Source organism: Callithrix jacchus, chromosome 1, assembly GCF_049354715.1.
Source record: "Callithrix jacchus isolate 240 chromosome 1, calJac240_pri, whole genome shotgun sequence".
Lineage (NCBI taxonomy): Eukaryota > Metazoa > Chordata > Mammalia > Primates > Cebidae > Callithrix > Callithrix jacchus.
The window spans coordinates 41415892-41431958 of NC_133502.1; the positions used below are offsets into that span (position 1 = coordinate 41415892).

Genomic DNA, 16067 nt, shown 5'->3' on the forward strand with positions numbered 1-16067 from the left:
TACTCTGCCTTAGCTTTTCGTTTTCCACATTTCATGTGCCATAAATTGTCCAGATTATTTTGCATCTCATCACTTTGGATTCCTTTCATAAAGCCCCTCATGAAAAAGGTTTGCAGTTTAATGTAGGTTTTGAAACAATGGTAAGAAATGTATACAGCTCACTATTGAGACAATGTGATTTTATAGAGCTAAAGCACAATGTTACATTTGAAATTTGGGCAATCAAGTTGACCATAACATTTGACTTATTTATAGACTCCTTTTTGTTTAGTGGAAGGGGTCTTATTTCTTTGTTGTTTTTGTTATATAACTGTATTTATCTTTCATCGTATATTTTCTGTCAGAGTTCTCCTTATTATACCTGTACTTGGAAAATTGAATCTTTTAAACCTGTTTACTTGTTATTTACTCTTTAATTTTATATTGGATTGAAAACTATCACTCTAATCTTATTCAAAGTTGACAACATTCAGTCCTCTTCAAAATACTTATTTTTATGGTCTTTTATGTACCACTTTTATCGCATATATATTTCTTCATTCCACTCTGATCTTCTCATCTCGGAGATTCCTGAAAATTTAGCACTTTCTGAATGACGAATCTTGTGTTGATTGATGCTTCTGTTGAACAGAATTTTTAGCAAATTTTACCCAGGCAGGTAGATTAACTTTTACACTCCTTTGTAATTTAAAATCCTTTGGATTGAATATTTTGGATTTATAGTTGGTAATGTTTTCTTACTCCTGTCAGTGAATGATATAAACTGTTTCCTTCAGTCTTTTATAAAAATGCATCAGATTCTTTTCTACTTCATATTGGGGATTATTCACAATCTGATATAATTGTTGTGTGTCTGTGGGAAAATAATAGGTATAGACCAGTATTTTTTCCCCGGGGGGCTCAGCTCTATTTCCAATCATATTGCTTATGTTTTGCTTCATCTACTGATCAGAATTGAGGAATTTAATAGTTTGTTAAAACCTTAAATCTAATAATTTAATCCCACTCACTGGTAAATTACAACTATAAAAGAAATTAATTCCTAATGGAAACCAAGTATAAAATGGTAATGCTATCTTTATGTCACTTTTTACAAATCAGGAAATCTGCCATACCCTTTTAAAAATTAGGGAGTAATTACTTAAACTTGAATTGCTTTTTAAAATTCCATTTGCTAGAAATTCTTCAGGGCCATTTTATGTAAACCAAGAGGAATTTTTAATTCCCCGGTTATCTTACCCTATAATGGTGTGATATGTAGTATATTTTTAATGGAAAACTGTAGAATTGAGATTAGGTGTATCATTCTATTTAATCCATTTCCACAACTTCTTATCTATAATCTAAAATCCTTTAAAATTCTGAAAAATCACTTATTTAGAATTAAAAGCTGTACTAAACTGACATACAAGTATTTCTCGTCTTTACAGCACTCAGGGTAAATATTCATATGTTTTACTGAAGAAATATTAATGCGTCAGAGTATCTGGTTCTGCCCCAAGCCCTCCTGGCAGTGTGTTGTTACCTTCTAAAAATCCTACAAATGTTTGAATTTCTGAATATATATGGCCGCAGAAGCTTAAAACTAGAAAACTGCACATCTCTTGTATTTCCCAGTTAGTTTTGATAGTTACAAGTATGTCCAACTGTCTTCTGCACTAGACTATGAACATAATCTAATATTTGACCCTCCAGTATACTATGTAATTTATTGAATAATCAAAGGTGGCATTATTATTATTATTATTATTTTGAGACGGAGTTTTTTCGCTCTTGTTACCCAGGCTGGAGTGCAATGGCACAATCTCGGCTCACCGCAACCTCCGCCTCCTGGGCTCAGGCAATTCTCCTGCCTCAGCCTCCTGAGTAGCTGGGATTACAGGCACGCGCCACCATGCGCAGCTAATTTTTTGTATTTTTAGTAGAGACAGGGTTTCACCATGTTGACCTGGATGGTCTCAATCTCTTGACATTGTGATCCACCCGCCTCGGCCTCCCAAAGTGCTGGGATTACAGGCTTGAGCCACCGCGCCCGGCCCAGGTGGTATTATTTTATGGGAGGCAAAATGATACAAACTATCAGATGTTCTAGTTTTAGCACTACAATAAAATAGATAAAATAATAGCTACAATAAAAAATAACCACAACTAAGTTTAACTATTTTGTGTCAAGCAATGTGCATTTAATAATTTGATTTTTAGAACTCCCTTAATCTGTAGGGAGTGCTAATATTAGTACTGTTATAAGTAAACAACTGAAGTTTAGAAAGATAAGAAACTTGCTTATGGTCCCAGAACAAGAGCAGAAGGATCCTACAAACCTGTCTGTTGGAATCCACAGCCCAGGCCAAAACACCTCTACCATACTGCAGTAATATAATCTCTCATGTATCAAATAAGACTCTTAATAAATATGAAATTTAGTTTCACTGTCCCCATGACTTCTTGTCAGTTATTCACAGGAAAAATTGCTAACAGCAAATCAACCTCCTTTCTTCATCCAGCATATTTCTGAGAGCCTCTCTCAGTTGGCATGTGTTTAGGAAATACAAATGAATTTATATAAATGAATTATATAAATGCATTTTGATGAGTCTTATAAATGTAATTATAGTGGTAAATCTGCTAGAATCATATAATGAATTTTAAACCCAACTACATGCCTTTTTGGATTATCTGTCACTTGGGATTACTTGTACTGTGATCCTGTCTATGAGTAGATAATTGAACGTTGGCTATCTTCAACTCAAAGTTCTGATGCTAAGAAAATGAATCACATAAATGTGAGTCTGCTAATTTACTTAATAATTAATTTGGGATTTTATCATAGGAATTATTTAAAATAAGAAACACAGAGTAACTTTATCTCACGGGAACCAAACTTCTAGTTGGATCAAAGAAGTGATTAATGTGTGTGACTCTTTTCTTTTTCTTATTTATTCAGTAATAAATAATTGAATAATGTACAGTTGTTGTTTTCTTAGAGCTTTCTAAGGAAAACCACTAAAAGAAAAAATAATTCTGCTAAGATATGTTTTTGAAGTCTGTGAAAGTTTTTACTTAACTTTTGACTCTTTCTTCTTTGTGAAACACTATAGTCATCTTAAAATTGCACAAAATAAGAGCCAAATGTTTTACAGAATTGTTTACAGTGATTTCAGTCTTTCCTGATCTGCTATAGGCATACATCAGAGATTCGGATGTGGGAGTTAGTATTGCATTAATAGTTGAGGCCTTGGATTTTATTGCCAGAAATCACTCAAGATTGTGTTTTGACATTTCATGTAATGCCTTAGAACCAATGGCACATTTTTTAACCTCTCCACATCTGTTTCCTATCTGTAAAATGTGATTCATAATAGTTTTTTATATTGAGATATTGTGAGGAATAAACAATATACTTTAAAGCATGTTTATAATTTTTAGATAGACATGCCTTTTCCCCTTTATATGTTGTGAAAGTAATTTAAGTTTGGGGCCTAGATTTAGCTAGCAGTAGCATCACATGGGCTGATATCCAGAATCCTTACTGGAAAGACAGATGCTTCATGGATTTAGGGATCGGATCGTCAACCGCATTTATGTGTTAAGGTTTTTAACTCAACCTCAACTCCCTTCGATGTAAAAAAATAAAAACAATAACAACACAAACAAATGTATCTGCACTCTTCTATTTATACAGTTAAGCAAATATATCAAAACTGTACAATTAATACTTATAAAGCGAAGGGCTAGGAACACATAGATACACACATTTGTATATAACACATTTGTAATAAATACTTCGAGTTAATTTTTGTATGTATTCTTTCACACACACTCCTTCCATGATTTTTAAGTGCACTACATGCTAAGATGTCACAAGAATACACACATGCCCACCAGCATATTGTGACTATACCTAAGCTATATTCACAAACCCACAGATGCACATATATATGTTTAGACTCTGTAGATATATATATATGATTAACATGAATGGAAGAGTTAGAGAAGGAAAAAATTAAGAATTCTATACATAAATAAAAGAGGGAAATATAAGATGTTAGGGGGAAAAAATAGTAGGAAAAAGATGATGGCTTCATTCAGGGTTTCTTTATGCTTCAACACTCTTGATCTTTTGTCTTTGTCCTGGGAACTGTCTTGGTACTACATCCTCAGATGTGACAATCAAAAGTGTCTTCAGATGTTGCTCAGTGTCCCCTGGGGGACAAACTACCTGTGGTTAATAACTACTCCCTGAGGGTAAATAAGAATGCCAAATAACAATGCCACAGCAAAAGTTATAGAGGACTAGAATGCACATGCAAGAGCTGAGCAAGATAAGCCACGGGGAGGAGAAAGCAGGCGTAGAGTTCACTGTTCAGAAAGCAGCTTCAGAGTTTGTGGGTTGCTGGTACAGGTCATCCCCACACTGAAAGGATTAGAGTTAGCAGTTTTTATTTACCATGGAATGGAAAATTAACAAGAATGGGGTGCATGCATTTATCATTGTGCCTAATTATACATTTATAACCTTCATGCACTGTATTACATGCCATGTATTACACCCTGATTGACAGAAAAAATGTAGAATCCTAACTTTGAAAAAATTGTTAGACATTAAGACTTATTTTCGGAACCAGAGAGAATGTTATTTTTTAACTTCCTATTACTGTGACATATTGAGAGATGCTAATTATAAGTTTTCTAGTTATAAAAAAGGAAATGTATTTCAAATTAGCAAAAATACAAAATATGGCTCATACATTTGGTTTTAAGCCCGTTGGAAGTATGTCTTTCATCTTGTGTTTTTAAAAAAAATCATCTTGTAATACATGGAAACTAGTCATTTAAAGTTCTGTGGTGGGAGGAATTAAATATCAATTGATAAATTTAAATTCTTTTCTAACAAAAGAATGAGCCAATGGAAACCTTCAACTTTAATTTTTATATATGTTATAACAAGTTAATGTTTTTACCATTTAAGTTTTAGACATGGGCTAATTAATTCATAGATTCTTTTCACTCTGTCACCCAGGCTGGAATGCAGCGATGCAGCCATAGCTCAGTGCAGTCTCAATTTTCTGGGTTCAAGTGATACTTCTGCCTCAGCCTTTGGCATGGCTAAGACCACAGGTGTGTGCCACCGCCCAACTTATTTATTTTTATTTTTATTTATTTATTTTTTTTCGTAGAGACAAAGTCTCTCAGGGTTGATCTCAAACTCCTGAGCTCAAGCAATCCTTCGGTCCTGGCCTCCTAAAGTGCTGTCATTACAAGCATGAGCCACTGCACCTGGCGCATAGATGTATTCAACCTGAGACCCAATAAGGCCTTTAGAGAGCAACTGGAGCATTACTAACGAGCTTTAATTAAGTGCTTACTTTGTACTGGGGACTGTGATAGGTGCTTGTCTACAAAATAACAAGATAAAAGTGGTATCTTCAGTGGTCCCATGGCCTCATAAGACAAAGAAGCACAAAGCTCAGAATGCTTTGGAACCAAGGAAGAGTGGCATCTAATTTAGAACAGGTGGAATCTGGTATGGCTGGAGGAGATAACAGACACCTGAACTGTGCAAAAGCATAATCAACATCATTTTCAATTAGAAATTGAAAAGAGGCAATGAGCGAACTGATCATATAAAATACAACCCAGACTGGAACTCAGGCATGGATCCTTTTTACAAAACCACACTGCATTTCTTCTCACTTATTGTCCTATTTGCAAAAGTTACATTTTATTATATTGGTTTTATCAGGGATCGCTCATCGTTGGTCAAAAATAAAACATTTTTGTTAAAATTTCTGAGTCTTTAGCTTGAAAGAAAAGGAAGAACAGAAATTACGTTTATGGTGAGCTGATTTTTCTGCTTACAATGCTTATTGTACTTGTTTTCAAATCTAATGAGGTTTTTGCTTTTTTTTTTTTTTTTTTAATCTTGCCGTCTTTTCTTATTTCTTTCAAACATATATCCCATACAGCATGACCACTACACAAAATGCAGCATGCTATTCCCAAATTCGGGGTGGTTTTCATTGCCCTTGTTTTTCTAAAGCCTGATTTGAGAACAAACAGGATCTAATTAATAAACAGACATTGTGATGTTGGTAACTGACATCTGCATCATGCCATTAAATTTGTTATATTCGAGGTATATTGGGGAAGAGGGTTGCAGCTTACAAACAACTATCCTAGCAGTGCCCATTATTTTATATTCTTTGCAGTTGGTATTTCCAAGTACTAATTGCACATGAACTCCATGAGAAAATTTCACCATTAAAGACAGGAGGTCTTTCTCTTTCTCTTCCGGGGCTGATACAGGCAGCATGGGGAAGTGAATTTAATCTTAGGAATTACCCTTAGGTTTAGATTACAGGTCCATGTTACCTTGTGGCTGTGGGCAATATTTTCAACTTCTGTGAGACCATATTTCTTCACTTGTAAAACTAGAGAGGAAAATTTTACTAATGTTGTAGTAAATATTAATAGTAAATATTTCTTCTTTCTGCATTTTAAAAAGATCAGTTAAAATTGATTTCACGGTGTTTATAACACTTATTTGAACATTTACACTTTTAGTTTATGCATTCTGAAGACATTGATTTAAAGAGCACAGTTTTGTTTTTCTCAAATTTGTTCTTAATACCCTCCATTTTTATAGAATATAGGGTTGAAACTTTCCACATTGCTTTTCCTTTTCATGTTTTTCAGATGTAGTTCACTTTTTAAAAGTGATGGAAATCTCATTAAATCTTTAAGGGGAAAAATGCTTTTATCAGAGCAAGGGTGGAAAATCCTTTCGTAGCATCCTCAGATTTATCACAGTGTTGTGTTGATCACATAGCAGTGATCTCTAAATACTTACTGATGGAAAGCTTTACATCAAAAACAGAAAAGGCCTTGTAGTACCCAGATGCTGATAGGTAATTGTTTATGATAATTTCTCAAACATGAAATTGTTCTCCCAGTGAATTGTTCAGTAAAGCCACAGGTTGGTATTTCCAAGGAACACTGTTGTTTTAATCCACTGGGGAAACTAGAATCACATACCTTCAGTTATTAGTTATATTTTGCTGTTTTCCTTAGTTAATTCAAATTGTAAGTGGATGTGTTAATTTTATGGAATAATCATGCCACAAATCTAAAACTGATACTAGTAACGCACTTAAGAAATAGAGCTTTTAACAATATAGAATATTTTCTTCTAATGACATTATTGTTCACGAGGATCTAGAACTATGAAAACCAGATTTTAAAAAGCTCTGCTCCTCTTTTAGATTTCTTTCTCAAAATATTTTTCTTTCTAAAAATATGACTTTTTAAATTTTAAAAGTAGCAAAGATTTGCTGTAGAAAATAAAGGAAAAATTTTAAAAAGAAAATGTCGTTCTCTCACAAATTCACTTCATGGAAAAACCATTGTTGACATTCCGGAACGTTTTTTCCCGTGTATGATTTTCATGTCTAAATAAGAATGCTTTGGGGGGGACAAAATTAAGCTCATGCTTTTTATATGGTTTTGTATACTGACATTTTTTCACTTAACATTATATCAAAGGTTTCCTGCCATTGAATATTGTTTCTCAAACTTGTCTGATGATCAGATTTAGATGTGATGCTTTGTAAACCGTTGGCGTCTACGCCATACCTACTCCCATACGTCTCTGTTCTTTTCACCTTTAAAATGTATCATAAAGATTGCAGTGAACAGCTGAGGTTAAAATCCTTCTTTCAAACTTGATTGTTTTTACGTCTATGTTTTGGTTTCTAATTTTTACTCCCCAAAATAAAGCAAAGTTAAGCATCCTGATAGGCATCTTTCTCAAAATCCAAAATTGCTGTCTATGTCACAATTTAAGTCCCTGAAGTAAGTTAGCCCTATTTCCCCAAGAAGTGTTTGTAACCAACTAGAATGTATAAATGTGTAGATAATTTCATCTTAAGAGTATTAATATTTTAACGTATTAAATTAGGTAAGCAAACCCCCTCACATTTCATATAAAAATATATAAATGTTAACATATTGAGTCACTCCAGACTCTCAAATTTTATGTTGTTATTTCATTCAGTATCTTCATGTAATTTCAACATCCGTGTCTGTGTCCTCACCAGCCCCCTTTTCAGTCATCTAACAAAGTTTTCTGGAACACGTCATCTTGATTCTTGTCCAGTTTGCTTTAGATACAGTGCTATTTAAGTGATGATGTTGCCCCTGGGATGTTCTCTCAAAACAATCTAAAGTACTTATTTGCATGAAATTGAAATGGTTGCTATATATGTAATCTTTCAAACATAAAGGCTGTCTTTAGAAAGCTGCTTCTGGTGTTCCAGCACTTGAAATTGTGAGATCATTCCATGGGAATCATGACTAAATCTGCCTTAACTTTCCTTGACTCCTTTTTTTTAATATTTATTTTATTTTATGTTATTTTTTCAGACAGGGTCTGACTCTCTCGCCCAGGTTAGAGTGTGGTGGTGTGATCTCTGCTCACTGCAACCTCCACCTCCCGGGTTCAAAGGATTCTCATGCCTCAGCCTCTGGAGTAGCTGGGATTACAGGCGCATGCCACCACGCTCAGCTAGTTTTTGTATTTTTAGCAGAGACAGGGTTTCACCATGTTGACCAGGCTGGGCTTGAACTCCTGAGCTCAAGAAATCTGCCCACCTCGGCCTCCCAAATTGTTGAGATTACAGGCATGAGCCACTGCTCCAGGCCCTTTTTTGTTTGGTCTGGTTGAAAGAGTATTTGCTTGAGGATACCATTTCCAAGCATTATTTTGCTTTTTTAATGTTGAATAGTTAGGAATAGATGTTGAATGTTTCTGAATATAGGGTTACTCCCTCCTGCTAAAGAGGTGAGTGTGTAGGTGAATGGGTGGCTGGGGGTGTGTGTGGAAGAGGGAGGGTGGGAGGAAGAGAGAGGAGGATAGCAGTTCCCAGTTTGTTAAAAGTATTAGTTTTAAGGTATTTACTTTTGAGACAGTTCAACAGGATTCCTTAAAATGCTTCCCTTCCATTTTGTAGCATAATATAGGTGGCAGTTTTCCTAAATCCTTGTCAGCATTACTATGACCATATTTTAAAATTCTTATTTCTGATGTATAAGCATCCCACCCAAGAGGAACATAGAGCTGAGGGTCTTCGTGTCACTGTAACTCACACCTGATTAGCAGAAGCTGTGGCTGGTGGGCATGGCACCTTCTCGGGAACATCAGCTGTCCTTTCTGCCTCCCTGTGCCTGCCTTCATCTCTAAGGCTCCAGCTTGGCTCTTTTACCATTTTGCTCATGCTGCTGTCTTGACAGGTAGGCAATGGGGGCTTCATTTGTACGATGTGTTCTCCACTTAAATGCATTTATTGCATACACCTGTATGTGCCTAGTGACAGTTGTAGTCCAAAAAGGGCCCATTACAACAACTTTAGATGATGTCATCCTCTGGAATCCTCAGAAACAGCTGTGTGACTCTGTACTCCTTTCCCTGGAAGACAAAAGCCAAGGCTTAAGTGTCGGCTTATGTGAAGGTGTTTTACTAATTTAACAATGAGTTGAGATGGAATTAAATCCACTGCTCAATCAAAATCATGATGAGATGCCATGTCACACCAATCAGAATGGCTTTTGTTAAGTAAATTAAAAAAGTAACATATTTTGGAGAGACTCCAGAGAAAGTGAGATGCTTATATACTCTTGGTGGGAATGTAAATTAGTCCAAGCACTATGGAGAGCAGTTTGGAGATTTCTCAAGTAAAAGCTGGACTACCATTCGACCCAGCAATCCCATTACTGGTATATACTCAAAGGAATATAAATCATTCTTTCAAAAAGACACATGCACCCACGTATTCATTGCAGCGCTATTCCCATTAACAAAGACATGGAATCAACCAAGATGCTCAGCAGTGGTGGACTGGATAAAGGAAATGTGGTATACATACACCATGGAATGCTATGCAGCCACACACAAGAAAAACAAAATCATGGCCTTTCTAGCAACATGGATGAAGTTGGAGGTCATTATCCTAAGAGAACCAATACAGAAACAGAAAACCAAATATCACGTGTTCTGACCTATAAGTGGGAGCTAAACATTGAGTACACGTGAGCATAAAGATGGCAACATTAGACTCTGGGTACTGTCGGGGGTGGGAACCAAGGACTGGAAAACTGCCTGTTTGTATACTGTGCTCACTACCTGGTAATGGGATCAATTGTACCACAAAACTCAGTGCCACATAATGTACCCATATAACAAACCAGCACATATGCCCTGGGATTCTAAAACAAAGTTTGAAAAATGGGTAAATCTACTGCTCATGAAAAGGTTCTGGGGCCTTTCAAAACTCTGGCGTTTCTACTTGTGACACTTTCCCATTGCAGCTGCCTCTGCTTCCAGGAAAGGTAGGGAAAGAGATTTCTCTCAGCTTCACCGTTAGCCTTGCCTTGGCCTAGTGGTTTAGCTGTCTCTAAAAGTGTTTTCTATTAGAAGTCGGGTATATACAGTTGTCCCTCAGTGTCCCTGGGTTTCACATCTGCAGATTCAACCAACTGGGTAGAAAGTTCCAGGACTGGAGAGATAATAAAAAAAAATAGAAATGATAACTGTTTACATGGTGTTAGATATTATGAGTAATCTGGAGATAATTTAAAGTTATTGGGGAGATTTGTGTAGGCTGTATGCAAATACTGTGCCATTTTATATCATGGACGAGCATCTATAGTTTTGGTATCCCTGGTGGAGGGATCCTGGAACCAGTCCCCCATAGATACTCCCAAGGGAACCTCAGTGTTGTCCAAAAAGCAAAGCCATTGTTTACATAAAATACTTTTGTTTACATAAAAAGGTTAGTTTTGCTTTACATGCTTATCCTGTGAGAGTTTCCAAGTGTATCATTTGACTGTCATAGCCACTCTGAGGTCAACTTTTGGTTCTCTGAAATTTGATATAACAGTTTATGGTGAACATTTTATAGACTCAAAAGCAGAACCCCTCTGGTAGCAGAGATTAGTCTGTTTGAGGATGGTAAACATTATTGCATATTTAAAAATATGTAACTAGCACAGAACATTTGCCTCAGGCACTGGAGTGCAATTATGATTTAGGATAAAGATTTAAATGAACCTTTTATCCCTTAAAAGTCTATACAACAGATTTTTCTGGTGTGTATAGTGAAATTTTAATTCATATTATAAATAATCCAATGAATAATAACATTAATTTAAAACCAAAAGAACAAAATTCTAATCATGAGGAAAAGATAACCCTATAAAAACTCTTTATTTTTAAGACATTTTTGTGTGCTTTATGAAATTCTACTTAAAAGCAATTGTAAGATAATAGGAATTAATCCAACTTCTTAAACTTCCTTTTCTGACCTTTGTTATGGTGATACTGCTTCTACTTCTGACCATATAAGTAGAATTTAAGTGGTTTAAAATTCAAAACATCTTGAGCACCATATTCCTTCCCAGCTAGCAAGTGTGATGAATATTCTCCTAATTAAGATATATGGTAAAAGAAAATATCATTTATTTGCTATATTTGTGTATTTATCTAGAACACATTTATGTTCCTGTTTAAAAATGTTTGTTTGCCTTTTCAATCATTGGGAATGTCTGCTTACTGATTTTTTGTTTGGTTTTTAGACAGGGTCTCACTCTGTCACCCAGGCTAGAGTGCAGTGGCACCATCTCAGCTCACTGCAATCTCCGCCTCCCAGTGTCAAGCTATTCTCCTGCCTCAGCCTGTGCCCACCACCCCACCTTGTTAATTTTTGTATTTTTTCAGTAGAGACAAGTTTCACCATGTTGGTCAGGCTGGTCTCAAACTTCTGACCTTAGGTGATCTGCCGGCCACAGCTGCACCTGGCCTGCTTATCAATTTTTAAAATACATAACAAAATTCTGTCTTTCCTCCTTACTCACTCACACCAACTTAACCTCATAATACACATGGGCCAAAACAGGGTTTCAGAGTAGCAGTCTGTACACATAAATCCTGATTTTCTTCAGGTAAATAATATGATTTATGAAAGCCCTGGGAAATAGGTCAGGAAAAAATAAAACTATTAGGAAGTAACAGAACTTTAGGGTAAATTTAAATGTGCGTATTAAACCCATTTTAAAGGTTAGCATTTTCAATTCAAATGTTAAAAGCATAAAAGCATAAATTAAAATCACTAAGAGCACATTATGTTATGCATAAACTTTGAATTTTCTTAAGGAATCAATCGTTTCTTCTTTCATTATTTTATTTTGTTTTCAGTTTTGAGATGGACTTTGTTGGCCAAGCTGGAGTACAGTGGCAAGATCTCAGCTCACTGCAGCCTCCACCTCCTGGGTTCAAGCAATTCTCCTGCCTCAGCCTCTGGAGTAGCTGGGATTACAGGTGTGTGGCACCACACCCAGCTAATTTTTGTCTTTTTAGTGGAGATGGGGTTTCACCATGTTGGCCAGGCTGGTCTCAAACTCCTGACCTCAGGTGATTCACCTACCTTGGCCTCCTAAAGTGCTGGGATTACAGGCATTAGCCACTGCACCTGGCTAGAATCAGTCATTTCTTAAACTGACAATTGACATATTTGATATAAGGCAGTTGAATTAAATATTTATTCAAATATCTTCCCCTTAAATCCAGTAGATAACTCATTCAAACCAAATTCCAGGTTATCAGTGTAGGATATTTCTACATTTTTCCTTTTACTCTCTCAGCTGTACTTTTAGAGGAGGTTCGATTTCTCTTTCTTTAGTATACTTTGATTTACTTTTTTCTTTGTCAGTTTTATAAATTCACACTTTTACCGCATTTATGTTTAAGAGTTTGCCCTTGAACATGTAGAGTAAAGAAGAAGAATCACTGGGCTGAAAGCGAGGTAAATTATGACCATCGGGGCTCCTGCAAGACAAATATTGAAAAATAGGCCTCTCTTTTTAGTAATACAGAAGAATAGAGGAAAGTGAAATGCATGCTCCATTCAAAAATGGATGTGTGGTGACTTTTATACTTGTAGCAAAAATAGCCAGAGTGGCAGGATGCTTGTTTTACGAATAGTGCTTGTCTCTTAAAACCATTTTATTTACTACTAATAAAAAATTGTCTTTACTGAGGGAAATCCAGGCACCAAAACTAAGGCATGTACCTACTGTGCACTTCGTGTTCCAAAGGAATTTGGCTCTTTACCTAAAATAATGCAATGTAACTTAAAAGCTCAAAGGATGTGGAGTCATAGAATTAATTTAATTCCTTTTTAACATAAACGTCCTTAAGCACCTCCCATAAAAGGTACATGTTCAACTAATCACTAAGCCACACAGTGAAATTTATGTAAATTTTTGTTAAATCAATTTTAACAAAATTAATTTTGTTAAAATTAATTTTCTACTGAGACACAAGAAACACATATGCTCCTATTTCATCTCATAATAAGACTGCTAAAGAATGACCAACATCCCCAAACAATTATTTGAATCTATTTGTTATATTATTGTCATAATGGATGCACACTGAAGTGTGGATTGATGCAAGTTATTTATACTGTGGAATTAGAAGTCAGGCTAGTCAGTTAAAATGTATTCCATCAACTGTAACATGATCTTCCTGTGGGCCAATCTAGTTCAACTAGAAAGTGTAGAAAAAGTGCAAATGACATAGCTATCTATATTTAAGAGAAAATTGTTTTTAAATAATCGTAAGAGATCCCTAAAGATGACTTGTTCACCTCCTTTTGTAACATGTATTTATTTGGTTCAGTAAATACTATTCCTCCGCAATGACTGTATTTATGCGATTCTGTGTCAGAATATATCTTATGCTACAGTCAGTGAGTCAGGTTCCTCCTGAGATCGTTTTAGTAATAGATTAAGTTCCCTTTGGAATTTTTAGTTCTAACCAGAGGAAGTTCTGCTCATTTGCTTGTCTCTCCTTTCTCAGTATTACTTAAAAGCACTTAATGCTATTAACCCAATCCTCACAACAGTTGTATGAGTTTGGAATTAACATCACACTTTTATAGATGGATGAACTAAGACCTAGAGAATTTTAGTGATGATACCCAGACTGCACAGCTAATAAGCAACAAGGATTGGTGATGAATCCAAGTCTTTTGTGTCCAAATCAAATTTTCTTTGTATAATATCACACAACAGTCTACAAAACAAAGATTCTTGTGACAGTTAAGTCATGAGCTATGTAATGTTAGGCAAGTCACTTTAAAATTTTTTTTAATTGTATAAAATTATTTCTCAAACATTTGTAAAAGTAAAATGTAGCATAATATGTTTAAATGACAGATGACTAAATGGAGAGCTGGAACCATCCTGTGTGTAACTGTGCATGCCCATGTATGTCAGCCCCATCTCTAAACATCCTTAGTGTTACTAAATAGGAAAGAGTATGTGAATCTTGAATTTAGTAGAATAATATGCATTCCTCCTCAATTCTGGCTACACATAAGAATCCCTGTAGGAGTTTCCAAAGACGGAGTATTCTCCAGACATATTTTTTTCTTTTTAAATTCCAGGGTATTACAATATATGACCATCATTTGAAATGCTTTTTGTTCACAGACAGACCATAATAAGATTCAGCTGATAGCAATAGATAATCATAAGAAACATATCTAGTACTCTGAGAACTAACAAGTAGGAGGTTTTAGATTCATTTGACATTCATTCAACAAAATGCCTAAAGCTGAAATTACATTTTAAGATGTTTATTCAGGAAAAACATTATCTGATTAGAAAACCTCAAATGTAATTCCAGATCACTCAAAAAAACGTGTTCATTAGAATGTTATATGTAATATTTTATTGAGTGGCTTAAAGTGAGTAAAACTGGCTTTGAGAGTTTTGGAGAAAAGACAATGTGACAGTATAATCCTTCTTATATTTACCTTTAGGTTTTCACACACATTGTTTTTAATGAAGTATATTGTTGCATTTATTTTTGTGGCCTTTTGTATGTATTTATGCAATTATTTAATATGTATTATAAAAATGTATGTTTTACAGTGGGCCTTTTCAAGGGATATTATGTGATCTTCTGGAAAATGAAATTACTCTCCTCTTTGACATAAATCCAGTGTTCTTATGCAGTTTTCCTGTTGTTAGAAGCAGGGTTTTAGCATGAGAGTTTGAGTGCAGTAAGTGTTCTATCTTTCATACCAGGGATATCAACAGCAAAAATTAGCTATTGTCACCACTCCCAGGCAAAGATTGTGATGGGCTTTTATCTAAAAACAAACCAAGAAACCCCATTTAGTTGGCACTGCCATGTGAATTCATTAATGAATCAAGAACTGAGGACTTAGTAAACAAGGGAAAAATTTTAGTATGGAATTCTTTGTCCCTTTTGCAGAAGTGTCTCTTCCTCATGCTTAAAACTTAGGACCTTTCTTCGTTGTTTCTCCTCTTTTCAGTGTTCTTATTCCCTTTGAGGCCATTTCCTGGGTGGTCAGATGTAGTATCTCCTCTCACTTTCTCTAATATGTGTAATTCTTTCATTTAATTTTTCACTATTGTATTTTCCATTTGGGATTTTTTTCCTTCGTATCTCCTTGGCCTTCGTTCCCCCTGTCGCTATTTGTAGTGCTCCCATCCTGTCAAGACAACTACACATTTACAGGTGCAAATTTCAGAACCAATACCACTTCCCTCCCTTTTTTTTTTTTGAGATGGAGTCTTGCTCTATTGCCCAAGCTGGAGTGCAGTGGTGCAATCTTGGCTCACCTCCTGGGTTCAAGCGATTCCCTTTCCCCAGCTTTCTGAGTAGCTGGGATGATAGGGATGTGCCACAGAACAAAGGCTTTTGATTTTCCATTTCCTAAAAGTAAAGAAATGAATTTCTAATGATGATTTCAGGACTGAGACTTTTGGGTCTTTTTTCTTCCCTAAAAGGAGAAACAAAAGTATGTGCCATAGCTGTTTGAGATCATGTTTTTGCAGTACTTCTGGCTTTACAAATGCATATATAATGTCTGTGTAATCTCAAGCTGGAATTATGGATGACTTTACCTGCCCCATGATCATTGTTTAAGAGATTAGTGTCAGCTGTCAGGGTATGCTGCTGTGTCAAAACTGTAAACAGA

General features: G+C 35.4%; 1 protein-coding gene across 19 annotated transcripts in view; it reads left to right on the forward strand.

Annotated features, from left to right (window-relative positions):
* KLF12 (KLF transcription factor 12) overlaps positions 1 to 16067 on the forward strand; it is a 653112-nt gene that overhangs the window by 461775 nt on the left and 175270 nt on the right. Inside the window, exon 1 of one of the 19 annotated variants that reach the window (XM_078347548.1) lies at positions 1874 to 5118. The exons of the other annotated variants lie outside the window; for them this stretch is intronic. The gene's annotated coding sequence lies outside the window, so the exon portion shown is untranslated. Of the gene's footprint in view, positions 1 to 1873; positions 5119 to 16067 lie in introns of those variants that run through there. 19 annotated transcript variants of the gene reach the window in all.